The sequence below is a fragment of the Pseudopodoces humilis genome, chromosome 5, assembly GCF_049639895.1.
Source record: "Pseudopodoces humilis isolate 2021_Gansu_Grassland_sample_001 chromosome 5, ASM4963989v1, whole genome shotgun sequence".
In the NCBI taxonomy this organism is placed as follows: Eukaryota; Metazoa; Chordata; class Aves; order Passeriformes; family Paridae; genus Pseudopodoces; species Pseudopodoces humilis.
The window spans coordinates 48,298,241-48,314,876 of NC_142204.1; the positions used below are offsets into that span (position 1 = coordinate 48,298,241).

At 36.1% G+C, this 16,636-nt stretch overlaps 1 protein-coding gene across 3 annotated transcripts in view; it reads left to right on the forward strand.

Moving 5' to 3' along the window:
- The window catches only part of MDFIC (MyoD family inhibitor domain containing), a 52,096-nt gene that overhangs the window by 18,789 nt on the left and 16,671 nt on the right, over positions 1 to 16,636 (forward strand). The window lies entirely within an intron of this gene.

A 16,636-nucleotide genomic window follows, 5' to 3' on the forward strand; every position in this document is an offset into this window, starting at 1 on the left:
GTGTTGCTTCTGTTTCTCCCCTGACCTGGCAGTTCTCTTACTACGCCTGCTCTAAAACTCTTCGAAAAACTTCTCAGGCCTATTGAAGGGCCTGATGAGTTGCACAATCAAAGCCTTTCCCTTTGATTTTCATTTTACCTTCTCCTGGGTAGAGAGAGGGATTTTCACAGATAGCTGTAGCATTGTACTTACAGTCTTCAGAGTCTGACTGGGTCTTTGGTGTTAGCCTGGAAGAAAGGAGGCTCAGGGGAGACTTTTCCACTCTCCGCTGCTGCCTGAAAGGAGGTTGTGGCCAGGTGGTTGGTCTCTTCTCCCAGGACAAGAGAACAGTCTCAAGCTGTGCCAGAGGAGGTTTAGGTTGGTCATCAAGAAGAATTTCTTCACCGAAAGGATGATCAGATGTTGGAATGGGCTGCCCAGGGAGGTAGTGGAGTAATCATTCCTGGAGATATTTAAGGAAAGACAGGATGTGGCACTAAGCGCCATGATCTAATTGACATAGTGGTGCTCTCTCACAAGTTGGACTCAATGACCTCAGAAGGCTTTTCCAACCTAATTGATCCTGTGTGATTCTGTGTTTACAGAAGTCACTGTGAAATTACCTGAGTGCTGCTGAAGTTAGTAGTCCCTTGTTAACGGAGCTCCTGTGAGGTGCACATATTTTCCTTATATCCTCTTCCCTTCAACTCTGTGTTGAATGCTGTAAGGAAATGCAGCTAATGATGGACTGAGACAGATGAGGAATTTGTATACTTTGTTGTTGCTCCATGTCAAGAAACAAACTTCTTGCTGTTGTTGATCCATTTACAGAACAGTAGTCAAACTTCAGTGGGAACTTTAAACTGTTCCAGATGGCCATAAGATAGATATATGTATTCTGCGTATCACTAATAGCCAGAATTACTTGGAGCCTTTTAGTTTCTGTTTTATTTTACTTCTGACTCTCAAAATGTTATCTGAATTTATGGTCTGAGGCTGAGGAAGTTTGGATAGTAGTAATCATCACTACCAGACAAAGGTGAAATTTGTTAAGTAATGTGAAGATTACTGTGCTTGCAGTGTTTGGGCCTGAAGTAAATTGTATCTTAATTTCAGAATATTTTTCTGTGCTGTATTGGTACTGTCTCTGAATTAATCATGTGTGTATAGGAAAGAAGTTATATTCTTTTTCTGACAAGTTCCTCATATAGGGGAAAAAGTAGAATATGCTTCTAGTAGTTCCCTAAAGAAGAATAATAAAACTCTTGACTGCATTCTATTGGAAATATTATACTACCAAACCAATGAGTCAGTGTGGTTTTAGTCTTCTGTTTTCAATCCTAACAGTATTTAGTTAGCCATATTTAGCAATGAAAACACTAAATTACAAAGTTTAAGAAAGTGTTATTATCTAAGACATACTTTTAGAACCTGTCTGCTGACAAAAATGTCATGAACTTAAAACATGGCAAAAGTTCTCTTTTTCTTGTTTTAGATTTAATTTTGTGTTTGCTCTCATGGGTGTGAAAAACATGGAGTAGGTTTATACAGCTCAAAGGTAGTACTGTATATTGTGTTTACATCAAAATAATTAAATTAATACTTCAAAATTTAAGAGTCAAAATAGTGTTTAAATATTTTTGAATTTTTTACTTACTGATAAAAGAGTGAAAGAGGAGGAGGGACTCATGGTCACAGGATAAGCCTTAGCTAAGTAGTCATAGTTAAATATTATTCTTCTTTATATAGCTACACAGAGAAAATAGAGGTCTGAATATTGCTTACTTCTTATGCATTCTGATAATATGATATCTCTAGTGCAAAAGAACCCACAAGTACCTTTCCCCTCAATGTAATTTTATAAAAGACAAAGTAAAACAGGAGCCTATGACCTATTGGTATCTTGTGGTGTGGTTTTCTGTTTTCTCTTAAAAAATTCTTCATGATCCAAAGCCAGAAGAGCCTTTTGAAAAACATTAAGATGTCAAACAGCTGTGGTCACTCAGGCTATTTCTAATACCAATTTTTTTAAATCATTTTACTGACAAAGTAGGCCTCCAGATATATTGAGGCTTGATTTAAGAGAATGATTAATTATTTGCTACCTGAGCCTTAACGCCTTTTGAATGAACTGTAGTGTTCTGGTGTGAGAAACATTTTTGTGTGGAGGTTGCTCTTGAAGTTTGTGATTATAAAATGCAAACTCATACATTCTAACACAAGAATTTTTTCAAATTCTGAGTTTTTCTGGACCCATGAATTTTAGAGGCTTAAATTTTACTTCTGAACTTTCTTCCCTCGAATTCTATGCAGCATCTCAATTATCATGTTTTCTCTTTGAACTATAAATATTATGACACTTGCTTTGAGAAAATATAGCAATGCTAATGTTAATTACAGTAGAATTTCAGCTAAGAGACTATTTCCTGTTGCAAAAGTTCCTCATGTTTGAGTTTTATTGATTTGTAACTCAGACTTAAGGTTGTATAATGTTTGCATAAAATGTTAAGAAGTTTGCTTTTGAGACAAGTCAAGTACAGCAAACTGTTAGGCAAACCTATAAAAAATGTCCTATGAGTCAGATTTGACCTTCAGGGCAAGTTTTTGCTACTGAGAGACAACATAAGCTATTCACCTGTTCTTTGGCAGATCAGGGGCAAGCCTGTCTTTAGGTATGGGTAACTTTGAAGTACATCTTCAAAAACTTCTGCTCTTAGCCAGTTAGAAGGCATTTACCTTTCCCAATCTTCTTTCTTCAACAGGACAGGTGAGTATTTTGACTGTATTCCGTAAGTTGCAAGTTGAAATAAAATTCACATTTTGCCAGAAAAGCAATGAAAGATTATTATACTGACCAGAATTGCCTATAATAGCAGTGTCAAATCAGAATGGAACAACTTTTAGGCCTGTAGAATTCAGGAATATAGGAAATCAGTGAACAATACTTTTTTTTTGCCAGAATTTCAGAATGAAAGAAGCTAAGTTTTGATGAGAAGATTTGGGATTAACCTGCCTGGAAAAACTTATCTGAGGGATCAACCTCAGTTTTTCACAGAGGTGATGCGGAAAAATATTTGGATGGTGAGGTGGGATGCAGAGCTAACTTTGGATGGTGTACGTGTAGTTTTCTTATGGGTGATTTTATCAAATTACACCATTTCATTTATTATTTCACAGCTTACTTTGTAACTGTGACTTTGTGAAGTATTTCCCTACTTCAATATATATATTTTTACAGTGTGATGGCTTTTTAGTGATGAGTCACTATCACATTTATGATGTAAAATCAGTATCGGCAAATATTTTTATACAGTAACAGATCATTCAGTGGGATTGTACGCTAATCACACTATGAAGTAACTGACAGCACACATTAAGGTGGCTGATGTAGCTGATGTAAAGATCTCCATGCTTCGTGAGAGTCTTCTTTACAGCCCTTCTGTAAGCTGTTCTGTGCTGGATCAAATCCTGGAAATTTGCAACTAGTGTGAGTTTTGTATTTACAACAAAAAAGACAGTGTTTAACTCCGGAAATATGGAAGGGGAAAAAAACCCCTCACAACACTTTTTTAAGGAATTCTAGTAAAAGGTATCTGGTTTTTATCCATTCCTCTTCTTGTTCCACTCCTTTGGCTGTTACTTGATATGCTTCTCTGTCCACTTGATTTTCTGATTCCCATCTGTAGCATAGTGTTATTCTTGAGGAATCTTTTTTTACAATTTAGTCGACAGACTCAATTTTAAGTAAATCGCTATTTGGTTTTGACTGTTTGTGTTATTACAGAATATTTGCTACTCTAGCATTTTCAGAGGAACAGCGAGATCCCATTTGCTGTGCTATGCTCCCTCCTTGAACAAGAGAAAATAACCTGGCAAAAGCTTTTGTTCGTTATCAAGTCAGCATCCACACCAGGGATTCTGCTGTGATAGCTGGAATAGGGCAAAAAGTTCAGGTCTCATTACTAATATTTTGTTGAAATTTTTTGAAGCAGGTCCTTATGGAAAAGGAGAGATGACATGTTTGATAGCACAGGAAAGGTTTTGATAGAATAATACACTTTACTTTCAAAACTTAGAGATGGAAGTGCATTTCATGATTGCTATAATGGAATGGCACTTCAAAGTATTGATTTTTAAAAAAAACTCTTTAGATTTTAGGGTAATTTTGGAAGAAAGTAAAGGGTGTGTATCAGTGATATGGTGGAATCAAAGTTTGAAGAATGTTGAAGGTTTGTTCCCATTTTTAATAAATTATTCTTTCATTTTAATAAACAATTATTGCCTTATAAAGTAAAAGGATAAAAAAAATACTGACCCATTCCTATAACAATTCTGATGCCAAGCCATTTTTCTCTTTTCTGTTTGCATAATTTTCTCTAGTGCCCCTTTTTCCTATTTTTCTTGTTTGTTTGTCTGCTTGCTTGAACAGTCCTTTGCTTCCCCGCTTCTTTCTCGACTGCCATGACAAACCTGTAAGTAATGGCAGTAAGGTTGTGCTTAGAGGCTGACTAGGAGTATTTTAAAGTGCTGCAGAAAAAAAGCCTGTTTCAGCATCAGTGTGTTAACATCAACATTTAAGCTGTTTTTTAAGTAGCAGTGGGCCTTCTCATTAGCATGAGTAATCTGACTATTGGAGAACTAACAGTGAATTAAATATTTTGTAAAGATACTGTGCAATTCAGGCAAAACCCTCAGCTGTTAAATTTTACGACACACTATGAAACTCAACTTCTAGAGCCATGTGATTATGTGAGATTTGGATTTTCATAAAATAAAAAAAAAATTTACCTGGTCTTAGTATGTAGCTACTGACAAAAGCAGAAAGTTAAAGACAGAAAATTAGGAAAGCCAATAAAAAGGATGTATTTAAAAATAAAATATTGGTGATTTTTTGAGTAGTTTGGCTTCCCTGTGTACTGCACTGTACAGAAACAGGGAATTTTGGCTAAATTATTGTAATGATAATTAAATAAAAGGTAGTAGAGAAATATTCCATTGTGAATTGTTCTAGCAGCCTCAGAAAATGTTATGGCACAGTAAAATGCAGCCAGTTATATTGAAGGAACATAAAAGGGTGCTGGAATTAATTCCAAATGGCAGATGAAATGGCAGATTGCCAGGACTCTTCAGAAGAGTGAATATGGTAGTATTAAAAACAGTGCTGTTCTGCCCCCGTTGCAGTTGTTTCCCAAGTGTTTTTGTTTGGGGCCAAGAAATGCAGAAGTGAAGCTGCGATGTTTGCCAGCTGCAGAGCACGGGGGGATGGATGGAGCCGTTTTGGCTCACCCAACACCAGCCTGGCCAGGTGCAGGTCACAGGTGATGCATGAATGCTTTTGTATGGCTGAAGGCATGCGTAAGCAGCAAGGGAAGGCTGGTTGTGTTTGGTGGAGTTGCTGTCTATGCTATACTGTACATTGGATAAGAGAAGCTTGCTGTCTCAACTGTGACTCTTAAACTGTAATGGACAAAAAAAATGGACAAAAAAAGTAGCTGAATTCTAATGCTTTCACTTAAAATGCTGTTTCTTTTCTTGAAGTCTTTCACTTATTGTAAAAACTTGTAACAAAATGTTTCTAAAATGTGTAAATGGACTTTTTTCAGTATTGTGAATAATACTGATACAGCACAGAGTTCATTGCTGTATCTGCATTCCACTTAAAAAAAAGTAATTGTGATTAGTGTGCAGAAGGATTTTTTTTTTCAGTGAATAAAGAGAAATATGTCTTTTAAATAAGACAAAACAAAAGGTTTAAAAAAAAAAACCCAAAGAATTATGTTGCGAGAAGCACGATTCCAACCATGGAGCTAATTCAAATTTAAATGCTACTTAAAAATATTTTTAAATGACAGATGAACCAAATAAACTTCAGTGGGTCAAACTGCATAGTTGTGTAAGTTGAAATAACTATTTTTAATAGAGAATGAAAATAATTCCATAGGTAATGTTGAATGCTTTTAAACATACTGGAAAGAGAATATTTGCATGTTAGAGATAAAAATTAGTGTTTTACTGTTAATATCATTTGGGCACAACAATTTCATAGGAATTATATCTTGTTTCATGAACAGAGTAGACAATCAGAATTTTAGTTGTGGAATGAAAAAAAAATGTTTTTCAGGTAATTTCATCCCATTGAAACAATTTATCTATTTCCTCAGCTAATCTGATGCTTTGTCATTGAGTTAATGCTGAATTTCTGTGCTTGTTGCTGTTGGTCACTGATGTGACACTGTATTTTTCTAACAGGACAGATTTGTAACTGTGCGGCTCAGATATCAGAGTTTCCTTGTGTATTGTTTGAGCAGCTTTTGCTTTGCTTCCTTTCAGGAAACCAAGCACATCGTTTTTAGAGGAAGTTTGGTCTTCGCCAGGCATGGTCAGCAGTCTGGCTTTTGCTCTGCTCTAAGGGATGGACCTATGAGCAACTGGCAAAAGCTCATTTAGCTTTTCTATTTTATTACTATATTGAATTCATGTAATCGAGGTCATTATGAAAACTTGGCCAGGATGTGTGGGTTTTTCCAGCCAAGTCAGAAAGAGGTCTTGCTAGATCATTTTGGTAGAATGTGATAAGTAAGCAGTTAAGTAAAAAATATTTGCCTTTTTGCCTTAGTATTGGTGACAATGATTGAATGTTGAGTGCAGTCAGTTTTGAATTTAACACACAAAGCTCTCAGCTGAAAAAGGTTTATATTCAGAAAGACTCCACTGCCCTTTCCCTTAGCATATGAAACAACCATTTTTGAGTCAAACTGCCTGTGGGGTGGGGTGGGGAGGGGAAAAGACAGTGAGCTCTGATACAGAGGTTCATCCTTTTAGTCCATGGTTGCTCGTGGCTTTGAATCTAGGGAAGAAAAAAAGAGAATTTAGGTTTTTCAAGGACTCTGGTAAGAACACTTTTCAAAGTATATTCGCAAGAATCTGATTTGTACAGCTTGCACAAAAGTATTTTGGGTTAGATGGTGCCTTCTCATTTCAAGGTGCACCAAAGAGTTAGTTCAAAGGTGGAAAAAGAGCTCTTCTTTCTGGGTCATTGGGATGCCAAGGCAGTGCATTAGTGGCATACAGCAGCCCATGAGACAGAATTGGTGATGGTAGCTCTGCCTGGACTTTCTGTGTGTGTGATTCAAACTCCTTTGGTGACCTGGGGCCCCTGGTGGGCTTTGGGATGGGGGAGCCCCACTCATCCAGCCCATGGCCCTAGAAGCCAGGTGGATCGGTGAGGGATATCTGTCCTCTACCCATCTGCCAGACCCTGCTTGCCATAAGGGAAAGGGAATTCGTGCAGGAGAAGAACTAAGTGAGACTAAATCTTCTCAGGGTGTTGTCTGTGCAGGTAGATGCTGCTTCCCTTTCTCCTCACACTTTGCTTTTTCAGGACCAGGAAATAGGTGGACATTTGCTCCTCTCTCAATCATGTTTCCACATCTTTTTTCTCTCCTACTGGCAATCATTCTGTTAACAACAAAGTCTGCAGTTATGAAAAGATGGGTCATGAAGAGCTATGGTTGTGGACATCAAGTCCTCACCCTGCTTTCTGACACAGAATTTCCATTTTCTATTATGCTGCTATTGCTGAATGTGGCTGATTTTTGGCCTGGGCTCCAGGATCCTATCTGACCTCGAGCAGAAGGGGAGCTTTTGCTTCATCACCTGATCACTGTTTAAGTATGAAGTGTTTATCTTTGTTATATTTCAATGCTTATCAAGTAATAATTTATCGTTAATTCTCTTTTTACTTATAAAATCTGTAGCAAATACGTCAGATCTACTGGGATTTTACTTATGATTTTTTTTTTGTTTGTTTCTTCCATACTCTTTTCTGCCCTCACAGAAGTGAAGTGGCTCAGCTCACTATGTATTTTTTCTCTTTGTCTCCTTCCCCTCCAGTGCTATCTTCTGGGCGGTTCCTATGTTCACTTTTTTCTTTTGATGTTTTTGCCCTGCTATTGTTTTAATAATGTCAAATCACAAGTTTTACCCTATTATTTGTAGTTACTGTCCATTTGCTTTCCCTGTTACATTTTTCTTGCAGCTGTGCTTTTTTCTTTCTTTCTGTCTTTGGTTTTCTGGTACTTTGTATCATCCAATGCCAAAGTTAGCATCAGCTGTAGGTTACAAGAAAGAATTAGCAGAGAGAAAATAAGTGCAGCAATGGAATCAAAAACTCAGTTATCATATATTAATCTGTTTGTACTTGTATTCTGTGTTTTCCTGCCACCTTTTTATATAATCTTCTCTTTATTGCTGTTACTATGTTTTCATTCCTATTTTTAATTTCTGCAATTAATTAACATTGTTAATAGTAGCATTGGGTATTAAAATTATAGAGATTAGAAAAGATAGTGCTCTGAGAGCAGGTGATCATGCTTAAGGTGGAACACTTCCTAGAATCTTCTGATATTCTGTCACTTACATGAGGTGGGGACTAGAAATCAAGGTAGCAGTGAACGTTAAGGGAATTGCTCATTTCAAACACTTCCTTTCAAGTTCTTTTTAAAACCAATTACAGCCAATTTATATGGGTTTTTTTTGGGTTTTTTTGTATGAGTTTAGCTGACTACTGTAATCTTGGCATCTGGACATTTGGTATATATGGTTAGTGGAAAATAAACCTGACCTCTGAATATCTTCTCACTCAGAGGTGAATGCTGAATGGGCTTGGCTGAGATGCTGTTGCCTCCCCTTCCCACTTTCTTTCCTGTGGTGAAACAGAGTTTAGCTTGTCAGTGGTTGCTGGGGTTTTGAGGAAGGGAGCAGGAGGTGCTGGAGGCGAGAGGACCTGTTTGTGCACTTGCTTAGGTTACGGCTGTTAGTGACACTGAGGTTATCGTTCCTGTCTGGTGCATCCTGCCCTGCCACACATGAGGCAATACCCAGCAAGTGATATCCTGTTGTTTGTAGCTTCTCTTTGATGTTTTTAATTTATTTGGGAACAAGTAACACAATGGTGAGGGGCATCAAAACTGTTTCAAATATTTGACACTTAATGTGTCAGATTCCGTGGGACACCAGCGTGTCTTTAGTCAGTGGTATTACTGCATGTTGTAGCAGGTACAAATTGCTTAACTGCTGTAATCACGCCAACGGCTTGGATTACCTTTAGTGGTTGATAAACTTGCTTTTAAAATTGGAGCTCCAGAAGCAAAGCATTCTGTTCCTCAGTGAGGTGGATTGGACTGCACCCCTAGTGCCCTTTATCATTTCAAGGCCTGTCTTCACATTTAGGAAATTGCTGATTATTTGTGTTGAAGAAATAGATCTGTTTCATTACATTAAGAATTAGCAAAAAGCTAATTCTCTGATTCTTAATGCATTGATTATTCACTTCTCAGATCCAATATTTTACAACCCACTGTGTGTTATAAAGGAAGATGTAACAGCAATCATGCAAACAAAAAAACCCCAAGTAGATGAAGATGCCTCTTAATAAATTGCCTCTGTAGAAAATACAGGACAAAATAACTAAGCATCTCACCTTAAATAAGAAAAAATGTTAAATAAAAAAAACCCCAAAAACCAACCCAGAAACTAGTTGCAACAACAAACAACCAAACAACAAATTAGCTCCAATAGTAACTAATGAATCTATTAAACTCCATAAATATGCCTTAGGAGTGTTGGAATGGTGACCAGGAGGAAACCTGCCATTCCACATGTCTTTGCAACTCTTACCACTGCAGTACATAGCTGTAATGTTATGAAACATAACAGCAAATACAGTACAATTCTTTTCCAGTCCTAGCAGAATGCATGAGAAGAAAACTGGATACAGAAATGTTGCAAGTGGAAAGTTTGCAGTAAAATTTCCCACTTTTGAATGCAGCACTACGGATTTACTCCCCAGGTGTATGGTGTCTGTTACCTATAATGGCCTGGTTTGTGTTTGGCTCTTGGTATTTTGTGGTGAGTTCCTATTGTTTGTTCTCAAGAAGTGACAAGCTACGCTGCAGTAAGAACTATATTCAACTTTATGTAGTGTAGTTTAACAATCACTGCATTATGAGAATTACGTATATTTCGAATTGTGTTGTAATCTACCAAGAATTCCCAGATCATCTGCAAAGTTTGTCATAGATGACAACATTGGCAGTCTTAGAAAAAGCATTGCTAATGATGGCAAGATGTGTGCTTGATAAAGAAGAATAATTTATTGACAACCTAATGGTAGTTAGAAGCCAAAGGGTATTTTGATTTTGAGATAATTGTTGCAAGATAGGTAACTAAAAATGTTAGGAAATTTACTCAATTTAGCAAACATTTAAAATTTGCTGTTGCAGTCTTTAAAGAAAAATTGGCGTGCATTTGTTCATTTTACAAAATCACATCAGGAAGGATGTAGGATTTGTAAATAGAGAAATTCACTCCGTATTTTCAGTTGGAATGCTTATCAACTTTATAAACCCTGGCTACCAGCCCTTTTTATGCTTCTCTGTGGTAACTGTGTCTCTCTGGGTATGTCAAAGACATCTCTATACAATTCCTGCAACCCTTCAAACAGTGTGTAAAGTCTTGCAGTGCTTCCGAAGGAAGGCACTGCAGGTGTCTTTGCACAGATATAAGAGTGCTTTGGGCACTGTCTTGTGCATTTGTGTTGCTTCTCAACCCATAAACACACGTGCACACGTTTGCCATTCTTGTCCACCATTCACCAAGTGAAAGCTGACAGGATAAAATGTCTCTTCCCTTTGTCCCCTGCCATCCTTGTTTCTGTTATACCAGGTGTCCTCTGGATGTGCTCTCAGTCATATTCTAACAAAGTGTTCTCAGTGTGGGTCCTGTAAAACTCGAACCAGCAATTTTACTACAGTATTTTCATTACAAAGGACATCCTGTTTCATAATAATATATTGTATTCATTTTGAAGATGTCCTCACGTCTTACAAGAAGGAATTCTAAAAAGTGGTTGATGCTGTTAGTTGATACTTTGTCTTCTTTGTAAAGTCAGCATGGTATAAAAAATTCAGTGTAAAAAAATGATTTTAAAAGATAGATGGTGCCTTGGTGGTACCTTGTTATTTAGTTAATGTATGCTTTCTGTGATATGATAGCTGCAGTATATGCTATTTATGTCCCAGAAAATATTCAAAAATAATTGCTGACAAAAGCCACTTCACAGGTTGACTCAGAGGTGCATCTTGTAATCTGAATGTTAATATTCTGGATAGCTAGACAGAGAAAACTATTGATGTGGTTTGAAGATCATATTAGAGACTAGTCAGGATTTAGTTAGAAAGTAGAGATAGAGAAGGATTGAGATACTTGAGTTCTTCCAGTTTCACTAAAATTTTATGCTTATTGAGCATATAACTTATACAATATATAATATTTTTGAAAAGTTAAGATTTTTTGCTAATTGTTGGGAAATGTTGCCTTTTATATCTAAAGAATTTATGTTTTCTCCAGAAGTAATTTAGACTCACCTTAATTTTACTCTAGAATTGAGGCAGTCCCTGGTTTTACTGTGCAATTCTTGACAGTCATCTGCTTTATTTTCCCCCTTAAGCTTAAATCGGTGTTATGAAGAAGCACTGATAAAAAAACAGAGGCCTGATTCTTACCTCCCTCACGTATGGTCTGTTGCATGTGATCCATGCAGAGGGAGTAGGAGCAGTGTCCACTGAGATCAAACAGTTCTTCCAGCACAAATTAATGTGTAGATCTTGACTTTCAGTGTTAGTGGACCCGATCAGGACCTCTGTATTTCCAAAAAAGCTCATCTTCTTATTGTAGTTACAACAGTTTTGGGAAGAGAATTTAAGAATACTGTCAGGTGAAACAATATGTTGTATTTTCTCAATATTTGAAAATACCATTACAGTTTTTATAACCAGGAGTTGTGTGTTTTATTCTTCCCACATCCACCTGCAATTACTGTTACTGTGGCGTGATTTGTCATCATAAACTATTGTGTCATACATAAATAAAAAAAAATTGTTCTTACCTCTCTAGGTGTGTAGTCAGATAACCGAGGCTGTAAACTGGAAAGTATTTTTTCCATCACTTTCATTGGCCAGAGTAGCAAACTCTGCGGGTGTCTGTATCAGCTGCCATGGAATTGCTTTTGATGTGATTAGGCTACTAATTAGCTGTCTCAATTCCTCTCTGCCTCCTGATGTTTTCTTTTGATTCACTTTGACTCAGAGGAGTCTGCATTCAGTGTATGTTTGTTTTTGTGTTTTGTCTAAAATCCCTAATGATAGCTTAGACTGTCCTCTTTTGGTTGAGAGTTTCCCTCTGTTGACATACATTTTTCTGTTAAATGCATGCATCAGAATTTTTCTTTTAAGAACAGCTCAGACTCTGCAAGGTGTAAAAGCAGTGTGCAGTCAGGGTGCATATATATATGTGCATATTCATTTAAAGTGTGCTAAGGGTTTTACACTCTGAAAAGTACTTCAGAGTTGCTTCAAAACCATCAAAAACCATAATAAATGTTTACTATTTGAATTCACCAGATAGTAACCTTACAATTAAATTATTGTGTAAAGTCAGTTAAATAACAGCAGAAGTTATTGTATTAAGGCCCCCTTTGCAAGGAAACCAATGTCAAGGAAGTGTGAAACACGCTAATAGATTATAAGCTATAGCAATATATTGCCTTTTTATTGCTTTTCCACAGGCAGCAGATTCATGTGCAGTTATTACTACCTATATTATCTGCTAGTTTTCTATCAAAAAAGATTCAGTCTATTGAATCATTAATCTAATATTTATCATTCTTATTGAAAATCCACTAGTGTTAGCGCTGTATAAAATATTGACTTAAATCTACTGCTTTTGCTAAAGATTAAAAACATATTAACCTGAAAAGCATGGTATTTCTTAGGACATTTTGAAGCTACTCATTGTAGATGTTTGAAATGACAATTTTTCTATGTTGTCTGAGGAATGATTTTTTTTCCTTAAATCTTTAGCATATAGTAAGTGACCAGTACCATCCTGATTTGATGATGCTGAATGTTCATCCAACACACATTTGAAATTTTGACGTGTATTGCATTAGTTAGTGAATATCAAGAATAACATTTTTGCTCATACATAGAGTGTAAAATGGGATCTTTTGTAGCAGCACACGGCCTGTTTAGAATGATATAACAGGCGCTGAATGTTCACATATCAAACAAAATGCCATCTTTCTGTAGAAAAGAGGTGTCAAAAAGTTTCTTTGTACCTTTAACGCATGTGATTATGTAGTACAAAATGCAGAGTTTGTAAAATTTCTTGAATATACAGGCAAAAAATGAATAATTCAAAACAACTCATAAGTTCTACATTCTATTGTATCTTTTATAACGCAGGCAGAAGATAGCATTGTGTTCCCAGTAGAGCTGAATTTGCACAAGTTACACCTCGGAAAATGCCAGATGGTCTATGGTCTACTTTTGAGAGCTGTCACATATGTAAAGATTTGAAAAAAGAAAGACAGCTGAATGAGAGCAGTGGATCATTAAAGAGAGAGTGAGAGTCCCTGGGTATCACTGTGTTTTAAGAAGCATTGTGTCGTTCTCCATATTACGCCTTTTTTTTTTTTTTTTTTTTTTAAGATATACACAACCTATAAAAAATAAGGTAAAAACACTTCTGTTCTAAACTGAGTGGTTGTGGTTTAATCTCAGAACTGTCAATTGCTTTTGTTCTTTATGCTAGAATGCGGTCATATGGTTCCTAATTGGTTTCAAGTGTGTTTTAACCATAAGATTCAAGTCTCCCTAGTGCAAAATTATCAATAAAGTTAAAATAAATTTAAATTGAGATAACTAATCCATTTGGGGTTTTATTCCAGTTTGATTTGACCTGCGTATCACACGTGAATACTGTAAAGCCAGTCAGCTAAAAAGTTGTATGTTAATTCTAAAAGACTCAAGTAAGAGTACTTTTGGAACAGGATTACTTAATAAAAAATTAAAATTTAAAAACCATAGAAAAGTCCCTAAACCCTTAGTAAAAATAATAATAAAAGCAAAAACCTATAACTGTTCAGATGTCCAAGACTTCCCATTTACCAACAGAAACACACCTCATTATGAAGATTTAATTTTGGATATTTCGTCAAGTTACTATATTGTAGCAAAGCCCCCAAAAAATATACAAACAATTTGTAAGCTTCCACCACCAATTTAACTGGCTTAGAAAAGGTCATAGATATCAGTTTTATAAACTGACATCCAGACACTGAGAATTTTTAGAAAAGTCTATTGCTTGTGTTTATTGAGGAAGGTTAACTGCTCCAGCAATTCTAGTTCATTGGTACAACTGCACTGCTCCATAGCAGGGAATCACAGGCAATCCAGGGTGAGGAAACATTACATGAAACATGAAAAACACTATTCTTTAATTACCAAATTTGCATTTAAGTGGGATAATGAAGATAAAACTATGGGGTGCTATGGACATAAATACTGAATTTTAGAGAGTAAATTTTTATTTCTGCTATTGGCAAAGATTTTTGGCTGTCTTCATTGACTATTTTTAAAATGGAAGGAATAACAATTGATTTTTAATAAAATTAATTTTGCACATACATGGAAAAAGAATCTACATGAAGGGTTCCTGGTAGTATACTTTTAATAATACTTATTCAAATAGGAGAAAGTTCCCTAAAACTTTGTTTTGGGACCTTAATGAGAGTTTCTCTATTATAGATATTGCATTAGTATATAACTCTGAACTTCATATAAATTATTAGCAAGTTCTCTCCACAGTTTAGTTAGACAAAACAATCCTTTTCCAGCTTGAGAATCAAGAACACCATTGCAGCTTCAGGCCCAAAAAGTATAAATAACAGCGAGTTGAGGAGAGCCATCTGTGAGGACGGGACTTCATCACCTGAAGCTGTAATTGGACAATTAACCGCAATATGTAAATAGACCAAAACTTTAAAAAGTGTGAAAACTTGTGACCGGGATCCATCTTGGGTAGCCTCAGCCAGGCTCTTGTACTGCACAAGGTGTATTCTTCGAAGGCTTTTTTAATAAATGCCTACTTTATTCCTTTAACACTGGCTAGCCTCTGTTCTAGGTAACCTCTCAATGCATCAATAGCACAAATTGAATTCCAAAGTGAAGAAAGTGCCTTGCTTATGCTTCTGTTCATAGATTTTACAAACACTAATGCAAAATTGAAGGAGAAGCAGTTTCAGCATTGTCAATAAAAAAACCTTTGGGCAACAGTTAGTTCTTCAGGTCTCAGATAGTGTGCTCCTGTTTTGTTTTGTTTGCTTGGAGGTTTCTGAGCAGTTACTACTGTTAATGGAAGGGAGTTATCTTTATCTTTTTATTCCCTGTAACATCTCTGGGGAGTCTAAAACATGAATGTTTATCCCAGCCCTCTCTTTGCTGCAACAGAAAATTATCACTTTGGTCAAGTAGGTCCCAGCAGGGTTACTCTGACCTAGATAAATGTGGACAGTCAAGGCTATCTTCTGAAAATGTTAGTGGCAGTGACTAAAATATCAAAAGAAGCATGAACCAGTTCATATTTAAACTATTATGAAAAAGAATCCTTTGTTGCCTATGACCAGAACAAAGTTTAAGATTTGTGTGAAGTTTAATCTGGACAAGTTTATGATAGTAGAGAAAGCAACCTGAGCATGGTGTTAAGTGTTCTGGATAAAAGGAAAGCATTAGGGGTTTGTTAGTCAAATTTAGAACTGAGTTCTTTTAGAGACCATGTTGGTCTCTTTGTCCCAGTAGTATTTGTTGGATAGTTTGTTAACTAGTATCTGAAGTGATCAGTGGAATTTTTTCTTTCAGAACAAACTATCTATAATTATCTATGTGTATTTCTACCTTGATACTGTGAAATCATCAGGAAGTGGATATGAACCATTTGAAAAGAGAATGAACTGCAGCACTGGTTTTCCTTACTGCTGGCACTAATTTCTCATCCACTGGGTATCTAATAGAATCTGAACTTTTTCTTTTACATAACATTTTTAAATAGGTGAAGATTGGACTGTCTGAAAACCTCTTTATGTCCAAGCATGATGCAGAAGTGTTTTGATTAGGAGAGGTGATTGGGCTGATGCTTTTTGATTGTGAAATCTTGTTGTGTTACTGTGTTTACAGTTTGATTAGTTTTCACCCACAAAATCTACTTCTTTTTTTTTCTAAAAAAGAATTGTTAAATCAAAACCATTTTATTTTATTACAAAGCTTTATATTGAAAAATCATACATCTTTTCTTTAGTTACAGACAAAGGAATACATAGGAAACCTGTTTTCCATGTTGCTACAAATATTCTCCTTTATGATGTAGTAGCTCAAGACAGAATGGCCAAGTTACATGCTTACTCATTAGAATGAGTTTATATACTCTTGGAGGCTTAGCCAGGTCACTGTGGATTCTTGCCTTGACAGGATTTTGTTTGTTTTTTTTTTTTTTTTCCCTTGACCATTTCAGTGTTTCCATGAAATCCCTAACTGGCCCATTACAGCCATTTCTAAAATTGTGATTCTGAATTGAAGAATAGGGAGGGCGTGACTCTGGTTTGCCACAGCTCTGTGGTGTTTGAATATATGTTCCTTCTGGTTCCTTCTTCCACAAAAGCTGATTTTGATTGGTTTTAATTCTTAGTAAACCATGATCTTTATGAATTTAAGCTCAAACTTGTTAGTTACCTGGATATTCCTGTTCTTCTATGATATACTGG